Below are 13723 nucleotides of genomic sequence, written 5' to 3'. Positions count from 1 at the left end.
TTTCCAAGTGACAGCAAGGAAAAAAGGAAGGGATGCAGCTCCCTGGAGACGACGGCTGGGGAAGGGCTGGTGGTACCCACTGATGTCACGAGTTTGCAGAGCCTCTGGTAAGATGAGTACAGGGCTGGGGCAGCCCCGCTTTCGGGGGAGAGCAAAGCCCTGCAGGTGATGCAGCCAGGCGAGAAGCTCCCTCACTAAGGACTGCTGGGCATTGGGGTAGCCCACGTAATTGTGGTGTGCCACCCACCGTCCCCCACCGAGCCCTAAGGATCCCCACAACTCGGGAGCAGAGCCTGACCCAGCAATTAACTGCATTTGTGCCTCCAAACTTGTTTAGAGCCAATGCTTTTATCAAGGTCAGGTGGCAGGGAACACATTGCTGTAGCTGTCTGCAGGATTTGGGAGGAACCTCCCCCTCAAAAAACTCTGATTTTTCACCCCAATATAATTTTTAGCCTGTTGAGGATGGCTGGTGCTCCATCCTGTGTCTGCTCTGGTTTTGGCCTGGAGCACCCCAAAGCATCCCACGCTCGGATGCAGGAATCGTCCCTGGATGGCTGCCAGGGTCTGGGCACGGCCACGTCAGCGGCTTAGTGCGATTTGAGGGAGGATTAGCCACCGAAGGGGATAACAAGAGAGGATAAAAGCTTAGAGGGGATAAAAGCCCCCAGCGCATTGAGGCGCGAGGCAAATACTAATTGCCCGGGGCCAGGGGGGCAGTTTCCCTCTGGGAGGGTGATTTCTGGCCGCAGGCGGGATACTGTTGGCACATTGGTGCGGCTGCATCCCACAGCCAGTGCTGCTCCCCAGAAGCAAAGCCGAAGTTTTCCCCAGTTTGGATTGTGAGGCATGGCAGTTCACGTGCGAAAAATACTCCTGAGTGAAAATAAGTTTGAAGAAAACATCTCCAGCTTAGCATGGGTTAATGGTTCCATTTACACCCCAAAGACTGAGATCTGTTCCAGGTCCCTTGGTGTCCTGCTTAACACGGCCCAGAGCACTGGCACTGACCAGGTGAATGATGAATCCTGCTGGTTTCTGCGGTGGGGCGTTCCCCAAATACACTTATTTGGGGAGGAGGGGAGCCCACGCTGGACTGGATCTTGGCAGCTTCCTCCACGCCAGATCCGCAGGTCCTGTGCACGTCATCCCAGCAGGAGCCGGCAGCCTGGACACAGGCACAGGGATGAGCCACCCCCGCCAGCTCCCTCTGCCTCTGGGAGCCAACCTGGGGTCCCTCCTGCCTTGTCCCAGCCGATGGAGGGCTGTCCCACCCTGGTGCATGGGGTGGGTGGCCAGGCTGCCTCAGGCCATGTGCCAGGGGAGCAGAGAGATGTCAGCGCCCGGTGCCATGTGGTCATGGTTTGGTTTGGGGGGTCCCTCTGCCTGTCCCACTGGTGGCGTGGGTTGGATCCTCCTCCAGGTCAGTGGCACTTGGGGGGGTCTGCATAGGGCTGGGTGGCTTCAAATTGGTGCAGGAGCAGCACTGTGGTAGGAGGGCATCGCTCTGCAGCGTGGTCCCTGATGGAGCATGGTGGTGGCATCACTGCCCTGCCTCAACCCCTCTGAATGTGGGAGCACAGCATTTTGCTGGTGCTGGGCCAGGGCTTGCACACGCACGGATGATCACCCACGGGCTGCTGGACGGGCTCCTAAGTTCTTCCCGTGCCCAACGAGGCTGCACAGGACCTGGGTATGAGCGAGCCTGCCAGCAGCACGCATACGTGCAGGGTGCAGCGATGGCGCACATGTCCCCTCCTCCAGCTGTATTTCACATCAAGATAACACCTTGTTCTTCTCTGCGGCGCGATCAGCCCGAGCTCCGCTCTGCTGTACCCAACCTGGGGCAGAGGAGCAGAGGTTTGCTCCCAGCTGAAGGGAGGCACACATCTTCCCCAGCTCCCAAGTGATGCTCATCAGGATGCTCATCCTGCTGCTTGCGCCGGACCCACACCCGACATTAGAAATCCATTTTCCCAGCTAGATCTTGCTCTGCCATCGGCTTCGTGGGATCCAATGCGAGGATCCCATGTGAGGATCCCATACTAGTGAGGCCCCATCTGCAGTGCTGTGTCCAGTTCTGGGCTCCCCACTTCAAAAAAGATGAGGAGCTGCTGGAGAGAGCCCAGCAGAGGGCTACGAGGATGGTGAGGGGACTGGAGTATCTCTCCTACGAGGAGAGGATGAGGGAGCTGGGCTTGTTCAGTCTGGAGAAGAGAAGGCTGAGAGGGGACATTAGAAATGCTTATAAATATCTGCAGGGTGGGTGTCAGGAGGACGGAACCAGACTCTTTCCAGTGGTGCCCAGTGACAGGACAAGGGGCAACGGGCACAAATGGAAGCAGAGAAAGCTCCAGCTGAACACGAGGAAGAACTTCTTCCCTCTGAGGGTGATGGAGCCCTGGCACAGGCTGCCCAGGGAGGTTGTGGAGTCTCCTTCTCTGGAGATATTCCAGACCCGCCTGGACGCGGTGCTGTGCAGCCTGCTCTGGGTGACCCTGCTTCGGCAGGGGGTTGGACTGGGTGACCCACAGAGGTCTCTTCCAACCTGGAACGTTCTGTGATTCTGTGATTTCTCCTCCAGTTATGCTGGGACCCAAAGGGGATGCACAAGCGCAGGACGGAAAGGCAGCCCTACTCTGAGGTGAGAGCCAAAATAAAGACGAGTGAGCGATCCTGGGTGAAGTCAAACTCGCACTAAATTAAGGACGGCTGGGCTTTCACCTGGGATTTAACGGGTATTTTTAAGACCAGATGTAAAACCCAAGCCCTCGCTATTTACAGTCATTAAATGTCCCCCGGTTCATTCTGCAGAGGGTAGGCACATTAACCCGCTGGCCCGGCTGCCCTCCGCTAACCGCATCCTCATCACACAAATTCCCCTGACATTTGAAACTGCTCTTTTTTGCCAAACCCACTGCCTGCTCTCACTTCCCAACCCAACGTTTCGAGGCTGGGCATTTGCTTCTTGTCTCTCCTGGGGATATTATAGCATAAGTGATGCTACGGAGGAAGAAGAAAAGACCTGTTACCAAAGCATCAGGCATAGGCACGTCTCCATCACGAAGAGATTAATTTTTCCTTCAATTAATATCCTAAAACCGCAGGGAGGGCAGCAAGGGGCAGGCGGGCAGAGCGTCCCCCCTGCCAGAGCTCGCCGCTGCCTGTTCTGCCTTCGCCACCTCTCCTGCCAGCTCCCATTGCCATGGAAACCTGCCCTCCTCGCTCCTTCCCCTGCCTGCGCTCCCGCTAATTTGAGGGAACTGGTTGCTTTCTGCTCCCCGAGGAGTTGCCTGGACTGGCTGGAGACATCCCATGGGGGCGGGCAGCGATGCCCCCAAGCCCGGCGATACCTGGCAGCACCACGAACAGGGGGGGCCTGTGCAAAGCTCGGGGTGGGTGCTGCCCCGGTTTCTGCTCTCCGGCAGCTTGGGCAGGGAAGGGCAGGATCCCTCCTCGTCTCTTCCCCTTCCATCTCCTCTCCTCCCTCCCGGTCCTTGTCACGGCTGTCTCTGCTCTCCCAGCCCTCCTTATCTCTCCTCCCCCTGTCCCTCTTGCCAGCTTTGTTTACATCAGTAAAACACTTGTCCAGGTCAAACACGCTTTCCTGATAAACACGTTTCCATTGATTGCTGGAAAGAAAAATACTCCGGAGCAGCAGATTCTTTGCTCGGGGGATCGATGATGCCTCCAACACCCTGTTATCCCCAGCCGCCCATCCTGGTGAGGAGGACGTGTTTTGGGGACCACCTCACAGTGGAGGCAGGAGGGACCCCTTCCTGCAGGTACGGGATGTAAGCTACGACACCCAGAGCAGACGTCCGATATAAGGCACCTCGAAATCCACCTGGGAGGCTGAGAGCAGAGCCCGAAGCGCTGACCTCTTCCATGCTGCACCCACGGGTGACAAACCACCTCCAGCTGTTTCCCCAGGCAAGCGCCCCGGCGCATTGGCACCTGCGCCCACGTCTGCGCAGGCCACCCATTGCATCCCGCTCCTTTTCCCTGGGCCTGCCCCAGTGTTCCCGTTTAATGTGGAAATCAGGGATGCTTGGGCGCTGCCAGGGCTCCTCCGCCGAGCCCTGCGGCTGGCGACGGCAGGCGATGCAACGGCCAGAGTCCCACAGGCTGCTCATGCGCTTGCGAGGGGGAAGCTCATGCGTCGCTACAGCGAGTGATTTAGCTGTGAGGCCGCAATCGATAAAGAGAAATTTAAAGGGATTAAGCTTGCTGCCTCTGCTGCCAGTGAGATGCTCCCCACCGGGGTCTCCCCTCCCGGACTGCATCAGCTGCTGCGGGACCTCGTGGGTGAGACGTGTGCCCATGGAGACCCCCCGGTTACCCACAGGGTTTCACTCGAGAGGCTTTTTTTAGGCTAAAAATGCCAACTGACCTGTCAGCTACTGTGCAAAACGATGCTTCACCCACCCGTCCGGTGAGGGATTCACCTCCTCTACAGCAATTCACATGCGGGGCTATGCTGGGAAGCATCACAGCCCAGTGAGCCTCGCCATTTGGGGTGGGGAGAAAACAAATTAAGTTACAATATTAAATAATTAATGTTAAATAATTAATAAATACATTAAAATGATAAAGAATCATTTGGGTTAGGAAGAAACCAGCCCAAGTGCTCTGTACGGCCCCTAAAAACTACCAGAGCCCTGACCCGAGGGAGCCAGCCAAGCACTGCGTGGCGGAGCTGTAATGAATTCAGAGTTTCCACCAGGCTTTAATAAAGTCCTTCTGCAGAGGCTATTAATGGAACTAAGACGCGAGGTGAAAGTTTGTTGCGGATCAGAAACGGGCTAGGAGATGGAGGGAAAGGCAGAAGAGCCAAGCGGTGATGAAGGCATCGGATGGGGTGGAGAGCCGCGGAGATCTACGGGGCAGAAGCCCCAGCGAGGAGTAGGGAGAGGGGGCTGGACCCCTTCAGGCGCTGCAGGAGGATGCGCCGTGCCTGTCCTGGGGTGCTGGGCTGGTTTTCAAGGCAAAGCTAAACCTCATTCATCCCCGGTGTGGGCGTTCATTCAGAAGGAAAGCTGCCTTCAGTACTGAAGATGCTGCTGCCGTCTCCCTCCTGACAGCATTCAGCCTGCGCATTAATAACGCAGCCCTTAAACCTCCCCCCAAATGGCTGGGTTTACCCTGGCTAAGCCTTACTGGCCCAACAGGCACCCCGCTGCCGGTCAAAGCCCCACAGCTCCGTCGCGGATTTTCACCCAGCTCCATCCCGATTTTCAACCCACATTGCCTCGGGGGTGCTTTGAGGGTGCCGTGGGGACATCCCTGACCCTCCTTGGGGCACCAGCTTTGGGTTTACCCCTTGCTGAGACGGTGAGGATGACCTTTCCCAAAGGCAAAGCAAGCCCCTGGGGTATCCAGGAATTGGGGGGGGTGAGAACTGACACCCCACCAGACCCCCCCCATCTCACCTGGCTTCATGCCTCCGAGACCCCGGCCTGAGAGCTGCAAACCCCTGGCACCTCCGAACCCCTGCCCTGCCAGGATGGATTTTTTTTAATTGGATTGTGACAAACATTTAATACCTAATAGAGCTCACACCGGCACAGTTAATTAAGAAGGTGACTAATCCAATTCACTGATGGGAGCGCAGGAGAAGAGGAGCGGGAAGGAGGCAGCCTGCACGTGTGCGGGGTGGGCAACGGCGGGGAGGGAGCCAAGGAACCTGCTGTCGCCCCTCATTTCATTTCGTGTGCCTGCATAAACGATGAAGAAGGGCTTTTCTTCCTCATTTTTCTCTTCCCCTTGCAAGCATCGGAGCTGCTGGGTAAATGCTGAGCTGTCTCCGGCTCCGCGCGAGCATCACTGGGGTACCGGCCTGGGGGAGGGTGGAAACTCGTGGCAGATTGGATGCTGGCTGCCGAAGGCTACTTGGGGCTCAGCCGTAGAGATGCCCAGAGCTCAAACCTCGCTCTTGATTTTAAACCACCCCTCCAGCTGGTTTTCCAGCTCTGGACGCAATGCCGAGACCCCCAACGCCCCAGCGCATCCCCGCCTCCTCACGGGACCGGTCCCAGGCACGACGGCCAGCAGAGCCAGCTGTGCCAACATCTGTATGCCGCTCACTCCCCGTCCACCCCGGAGTTGATAAATAAAACAAGCGGAGTTCTTTTGGCCCCGGGGACAGCGCTGTCTCCCGGAGCACAGAGCTGCTCTTTCTCCGTCTCTCCGCGGTGCCCGAGTTCATTGTTATTCCCTGGTGGAGAACAGGACGTGGATTGAGCCGAGGTCCCCATCTGCAGCGGGCAGCCGGAGAGAGACTCTCTTCATCTGAGCACCCAACAGCATCAATAGTGCTTTTAAATGAAGCCCCAGGGAGAAACAAAAGGCCGGAGCGGGGAAGAGTGTGTGGGAGAAGCTGGAGAGGGGTGGGGGGGGACAGGGACGGAGATGGGGAGTGAAGGCTGAGCTGGAGAGGAAGATGAGAGGGGGAAAGCAGAAATGAAGTAGCTCCATCTAAACCATTTTTCCTACCGAAGAGGGCAGCTGGAGGAGCTCGGGATGCAGGCGGCAGTGCCGTGAGTGCTGGGTACCAGGGATGCTGGTAGCATCGCCTGCCTCCGGCTCGGCGGTTCCCACTGCCACCCACCCAGCAGGAAAGAGCGCTGCACGTTAATCAGCATCCCGCTGCAATTAGTCTTCATTATGCAAGACTAGGGAAAGGAGATGCCACTTTAGCAGCACAACAAGTGGACGGGTTAAAACTGGGGAGGGGAAAAAAAAAACAACCCCGATCCAAAGGAAAACCAACCAACCGCTGCCAGGGATGCTGCCAGGCTGGGGCCAGCGGCTCCATGGGCAGCACCGACAGCACCCACCGGGACCCCGTCGGTCACCCCGGGGCGCACGGGGCGATGGGCGCACGTCGGAGGGACGTGGGGAGCAGGCGGTGACGGCACCGAGTAATTAATGAGGAATTACACGGAGGGTTCACCCCTCCTGCGGCCGGGAGTGAAGAGTCCCCTGGGGCTCCCCCGCATCATCCCCCTTGCAGGAAATAATTACTTAAGTCAAAATTATTTACTAAATGAGGCTATTCTCGGTGTGCTATCGCGGAGCCATTTGCCCTGTTTACTTTGTTACTAGTGCTACATAATAAATTAACTGTGTAATTAAAGATAAGCTTGACGCTGGTGCTTTGCAGAGAGATTTTCTTTTAAGTCTCCGTGTGAGTACAAGCGTCACTTCTAAAAACACACGCACGCGAGTGTCGCGCGAGGAGGGCTTGAACCCCGCGCTCGGCCGCGGGCAGAGACGGGCAGGGCCAGGCAGGGCAGTGATGCCCCCCCCCCCCCCGAGAAACGTCAGGTCCCGTTAGTGCCAGCGTGTCCCCTTGGGGAGCCCCCTCGCCCCCCCCCAAGGGACAGCAACCAGATCGAACCAAATCAATCTGCATTTTAATTACTGGCCGCGGGGATGCTGAGCTGGACGCGGTGCCAGCTCGGCCACTGGCAGCCGAAATCACCTCCAGTGAGGCTCCCTGCTCCTGTCCCCTGTGTTATTGAGCAGGGATGTGGATGTGCTCTGCGAGCGGGACCTCTTCCCAGCTGTGGCGCTCAGCTGGGCGAGGCTGCAAAACCCCACAGGGATTAGAGGACTCATCCACTAAAACAAATCCAGAAAATAAAAAATGAACTTTAGGAATCCACGTTGTCAGTGATTTCTGCTGACTAACGTGATTTCAGCCGAAACGGAGGAAGCCAGCGGGGAAACGGCTCGAGAGCTTCGCCGGGAGACGTTTCCCTGTCGGAGGGGATGCTCGCGACTGCGGCGGTGGGGCTTGAGCCCCAAAGTGGGGACCATGAGGGGCTCTGCTCCCCCCGCTCGCTCACCCATCCTGCAGCCACTGCCCCGCTCCAGCACCGTGCGGGCAGGGCTCGGTGCGGGCAGGGCTGGGTGCGGGCAGGGCTGGGTGCGGGCAGGCTCAGGGGTCACCTCACCTGCCAGTGAGGAGCTCGGAAAGCCGAGGGCCAGCCTTTCCCCGCGCCGCCATCGGTGAGGGCAGCCTCCCCCCGCGGGCAGCCCGGCGTGGTCCAAACGCATCGGTATCAACTTGGCAATCAATTTTCAAATCCCAGGCAGCCGGGCCAAGGAAGGGTAATTACCCTGGCCAGCCGCGTGCCCCAGCTAATGGGAATGGAGCAGCTTTCCCCTGGGACGTGGCCTCTGCGCCGACGTGCCCTTTCGCACCCCGGGATGGAGGAAGCAGTGCCAGGTGGGCAGAGTTTGGGCTGATTTCCTTCCTCCGCGGAGGATGCTTGCGCTTTGGAGTGAGAGCCGGCACCCACTGGAGCATCTCTGCTCCCCGGACATCTCTCCGGACCCATCCACAGCCCTCAGCTACACACAGTCCCACGTGGGATCTTCTCCCCAAACAAGTGAGAGTAAGAGGAGGGAGCCACCCTGGGGATGAAGGACAGAAAGCTGAAATAATTTCTCCCTCCCGTGATGTCTCTTGTGAGCAGAGGCAAAGGAGAGGGACAACCCCTCACCTCTGCCAGACCCCTCTCCTGGAGGACAGCCATTACCAAAGGACTTCTTGACAGCTGTAGTAGCTACACGCACTTCATTTCCCCAAAGCATAGGTGGTTTTGAGATCTCCTCCAAAAGGAGAAGGGGTTCTGTCTGGGCCAAGGGAAGCAAGATGGGTCAGCAGCATCCCACACCCACCCAGGCACCAGTGAAACACCCCAGAGTAATCCCTGTAACAACCCACACACTAGCAAGAGCCTTCAAACCCCATCCTGCCGTGGTGGCTTGCCGTGGAGGATGAGCACTGGGGTTCTGCTCGCTCTGGGAAACGAGATGGAGAGCAGAAATGCCTGCCAGAAAGCCCTTATTTAGCAAACAAAAATCTGAGAGAGGGGCAGGAGGAGGCAGCAGGTGGTAGCCGGGATGGGTCCTAGCTTGTCCTGGGACACGCAGCCCCCAGAACTTTGAGATGCCCCCAGAATGAGAGCTTTTAGAAGAAAAATGTTCAGATGAAGACCTCCTGGAGACAGGGACCTCAGCGAGCCCTGACCGCCTCTGCTGTCCTTTTCGCTGGGCGCTTCGGGGGGGACCCAGACCCCTTCCCACCCGCAGCTGCCCCGGGGAGCACGGGGAGAGAACTTCGCATCCCTGCCCCGGCTTTTACTGCCCTGCTGATGCTTTGCCAGGGAGAAACGAGCCTTTTCATGGAAACACAAGGCCTTGACATTGCAAAGCGCCAAGGAAAATAGAGGGGAATGAAAAGAACCAAACAATTACCTGGGGCTCATCAAGGAGCTGCTGGGAGAGATTACGCCGGGTAATTAGAACGGGAAAATAAAATCAAGCTCCGAGATGAGGATGACAAACCGAGGGGACGGGGAAGGTGCGGGAGGAGCTCCCAGCCCTCCGCGGCAGCCCGTGGCTGGGAGGTTTGGTGCTGAGATTTTGGTGATGGAGGATGCTTTTTTGAATATCAATTTGGTTGGAAAGCTCCCTGAGCGGGTCCGGAGGCCAAGAGGCGAGTGGGGACGTGACGCCTCGACTGGCAGCGCTGAGCCAGCGGCCAGCTCCAGCTGCCCGTCCCCGGGCTGGAGCAGTCCAACTACTCCAAACTTTGTGGCCATTTCAGGGAATACCGTCATCAATTAATTAGTGCAGGGATGCTGCTGGCCCAGTGGGAACGGGCTTGCGACCCCCTGCTTCGGCCAGGAGACAGTGGGGAATGGAGAGGTCCTTTCAGTCCCCATGAAACCCAGTGGAAGCTGCTCCCCTGGAGGGCTGCGGGAGCGGAGACAGCCCACGGGGACAATCTTTAACTAAAGGTCAGCCGAAACTGAGCACCCCGGGATTCGTTTCAGGCGCATCAGTGAGGAAGGCTTGAGACACACGAGAGAGCGCTGGGAAAAAAGCCCTTCCTGAGCAAGGGACGGACTAACGGCACCTGCCCACCCTGGCCCATATTTTCTACTTTATTTTTTAATTTCTTTTCCTTTCTTATTTAGTTATTTCATTTCTCACACAGCGAGGGTGACACCGGGCTGGGAGCAGTGATGTGGGTTAGGGGAGACCGGGAACTGACCACCCCTCGAGGAGGTCCCATAGAGACCTTGAGCTTCAAGCACTTAACGCCATCAAATTTCGCAGCCACCTCCCAGTGACTCCAGCCAGCAAACTGGGCACGGTTAGAGACCAGTTCCCGAGGGCTGGAAGGATCCGAGAGATCCCAGGCTTTGCCTTCGCCTGGATTTTCACCCGTCCCTGGCTGCAGGATGCTGCTCCCCTGGCTGGGACCACCCTATGGGGAGAAGCAGCATCCAGCGACATTGACGTTTCATTTCTCATTACGAGCACAATTAAAAAGAAAGAGGATTACAGGCAACGGCCGTGTCATTTCCCCGTCCCTTGCCCGCCGCGCGCTGCCTTTATCTCTTCTGCCTGGGCAGTTCCATCGATGGATCGAATTCTCCCCCCCGCCTAATTTATGGTTCCTTTCTGTTTGTTTGTATAATATGGTTAAACATCTACTTTACACCCTGCACGCTTGTACTCGCTAATTAGCGTTTCTCTCGGCGTTTATTGCATTCGCTCCGTGCTCTGGCGAGAGGAATGGGAGGTGGGAGAGGGCTGGGAGCCCCGTGCCGCAGCCCACCCCAGCGCAGCAGCTTTGGGGGTCTGTCCCCTCCCCGGAGCTGCAGATGAAGCTGCCGGCAGCCAGAGCTGCGGCTGTGTCGGGGAAGGGCTCCCCTGGGATTGATTTCTGCCTCCTAACGCGGTCCTTGAGCCGCTTTAGGGGGGCACTGGGGAGGCTGGAGCATCACCGTCAAGGGAACAGCAAGAGATCCGTGTCCCCCCCTGTGGCTGCTGCCCTGCGGTGACAAACCGTCCCCGCAGCCTTCTGCCTCCCCTGGTGATTCCCAAAGCCCCCCTCCGAGCGGGTTTGGGGTGCAGGGCAGGGCGGGGAGGCCTGGGGGGAGAGGGGGTCTGAGCCCCACGAGCAGCCCTGCAGACACGGGGAGCCCAGCCTGTCCCTGCCCGCAGAGCCACCCCCGCTCGCCAGGAGCAGAGCCCAGAGGAAAGCCCAACCTCAGCCCGGAACCAGACCTTCTCCGCCTTGGTTTGCCAGAATTTACAGCCGGATCCCCCCGAGCGCCAGCGCCACGAGCCCTGGCAACCAGCACCGTCTCTTCCAGCCCCGGCAGCGCGGCTCTGCGTACGGATCCACGTACAGACCACCACCACCCAAACCTACCCCGTGGCCCCATTTAAAGCCTCAGCCCCCGAGGGGTCCCCACCTCTTGCTGCCCCAGTTCCCCGGGGGGGAGCAGGCTGGCGGGGCCGGGGATGCTCTGCAGCCCCTCTCTCCCACCGAGCCCACCCGTCCTGCATCCCGACCCGGGGGTTTGCACCCCATCACTGGCAGCACCGACCCGAGGCTCAAATAAAGCCCCAAGCTTGTGCTCTAACGAAGGCACAGGACCCCCCCCCACCTCTGACCCTTCCGCCAGCCGCCTCCTCCCCGCTCTCCGCAGAATCCAGTTGGATTCTGCCAGCAGCTGTAACGGGTAACCGCTAACGAAGCATGCCTAATTAACGGGCCCCTCAGAAACACCCTCGCCGCCCCTTCCTCCAGCTGCTCGCCCACCCCTCCGCCCAGCAGGAACCTCGCCAAACCAGCGCTCCGCTCCCCGGCGTTGCGAGTCCCGGCTCGGGGAGCATCTTCCAGCCCAAAGCTCTCAGCCGACCCCTCCCAGGGCCGCCCGAAGGGTTGGCCGCTCTGGAGGAAGGCACCGAGGTATTCCTCAGCGGGGGGGAGGGGAGGCGAAAAAATCACGTCCGGAACTTTGGCGTTTCGCAGCGGAGAGCTGGGATCGCAGCTCGGCAGAGGGCCTGGGTGGTCTTCGCGGGAGGGAAAGGCTGAGTGGGGGTTGAGGAGTTTGGGGGTGCCCCTTCCGCAGCAGCGCGGCGGGGAGGGGGTGCGGAGGAGAGACGAAGCTCCGTGGGGAGGGGGTATGAATGAGCCCCCCCCCGCCCCCAATCAACCCCCGCCAGCGAGCAGCAAGAAACCTCTCCTCTCCCCGTCTGACGCAGGTGCCGAGAGCCAAATTTCCTTCACCTCATTCCGGCAAGAAAAGGAACTTGCGGAAAGTGCGAACCCCTCTTTGCCCCCACCCCCTAAAAATAGCACCCCCCCCCCCCTTTTCCCCAAACACCCCTTTTCCCCCCCGCACAGCCCCCGGTACGGGAGAACCGCGGGTTCTTTCCCACCTCCGCGCCCGGTGGGGGATTTTGGGGGGGGGGGGGGGGGGGGCAGACACGGAGGGCACCGGGGCGCGGGGCCGCGGAGCCGGGAGCGTGCAGGAGGCGGGAGCGCGGAGGCGGCGGGAGCGCGGACGGCTGGCGGAGCTGTCCGCGGTGCTGAAGCCACTCACCGCGGGCCGGGACGGCTCGTCCTGGGCTGCTGCGGGAAGCGAAGCGGGGCGGCCCCGCTCCGGCGGGGTCCCCGGGGCTCGGCCTGGAGCTCGTCTGGCGCCGGCGGCCCCGCTGGCTGCTGCGGCAGCGAGGGGCGGCCCCGGGACTGCCGCGCCGCCGCGCCCTCCCCTGCTTAAATTTCAGCAGCTTCGGGTTTTTTCCTCCCCCCCCCCCCCCCCCCCCCCCCCCCCCCCGCCCCATCCCTCCCCCCATCCCTCCCCCCACCGCGTCTCCCCCGCTCCCGGCACGCCGCCCCCTAGCGGGCAGCGGCGGGACCAGGAGCCCACCCGCACACCCATGAGAAAGATGGGGACAGGCGTGATATCCCTGTCGCGATAGGACGGGGGGGGTAACGGTTTTCAAGCGAAAGAGGTGAGATTTAGACTGGTTGTAAAGAAGAAAATCTTAACGCTGAGGGTGATGGGACGCCAGGTTGCCCAGAGAGGTGGTCGGTGCCTCATCTCTGGAAGCATTCAAGGCCAGGTTGGGGGTCTGAGCAGCCTGATCCAGGTAAAGATGTCCCTGCTCACGGCGGGGGGTTGGACGAGATGGCCTTTAAAGGTCCCTTCCGACCCAAGGCATTCTGTGATTCTACAGCCAAGTTTGGGTCTTGTGTCTCCTCTGAAGGTTAATTAACAGTCACTGGTCTGGAGGGGTGGGATCTCCCCCCCAGCTGGGAGGTTGGGGCATCGAACCCCACATCACGGTCTGAAGAGAGGAACAGAGCTGCTTGGAGAGGAGCAGGTGTCAGCCTCAGCCCTGGCAGGAGGGGCTGGGGACCCTCCCCACTCTGCGCCCTCTTTGAGGGCCATGCTTATCTCCCCTTCCAAGCAGGATGGAGTAGTAGAGCCACGCTGGCATTAATGTTCCCCCCATCCAGCCATCGGACCCTGGGGGAGTGGAGGGATACAGGGTCAAGCCGGCAGTAGGTATTTCGACACCCGTCCTTACTTCACTTGGTTAAATGGAGCTGAGGTCAGCACTCCCCACGGCTTCCGGACAGCCAGAGACTGACCTCACCCCTGGGCATGAGAAACATGCCGGCGTCCCCGGTGCTCACTGACTCACATGCAGCCCGGAGAGGCGTTCGTTCCATCACATCCCCTCCTTGCAGGCTGAGAGTTGCGGAAACCATTTGTGAATTCCTGACAAATTCACCCAACTACCATCACTTGACCAAAATAATGTGGGGAAGCGGCTGTAGTGTTCTATTTTAACACATTTGGAGCGCTCTAATTCCTTTTAACGTCAGAACCAAACC

The 13723-nt window shown here is 59.2% G+C and overlaps 1 protein-coding gene across 2 annotated transcripts in view; it reads right to left on the bottom strand.

The window, feature by feature from the left end:
- Nucleotides 1-12552, bottom strand: part of TNR (tenascin R) — a 78195-nt gene extending 65643 nt beyond the window's left edge. The window contains exon 1 of one of the 2 annotated variants that reach the window (XM_075422620.1): nt 12423-12552. The gene's annotated coding sequence lies outside the window, so the exon portion shown is untranslated. Of the gene's footprint in view, nt 1-11654; nt 11772-12422 lie in introns of those variants that run through there. The other variant, XM_075422621.1, reaches the window with a different exon arrangement.
- Nucleotides 12553-13723: the final 1171 nt, after the last annotated feature.

The sequence above is a fragment of the Opisthocomus hoazin genome, chromosome 6, assembly GCF_030867145.1.
Source record: "Opisthocomus hoazin isolate bOpiHoa1 chromosome 6, bOpiHoa1.hap1, whole genome shotgun sequence".
NCBI lineage: Eukaryota > Metazoa > Chordata > Aves > Opisthocomiformes > Opisthocomidae > Opisthocomus > Opisthocomus hoazin.
The sequence above is the reverse complement of the archived record's forward strand: the minus strand, read 5'-3'. Positions and strand labels throughout refer to the sequence as shown.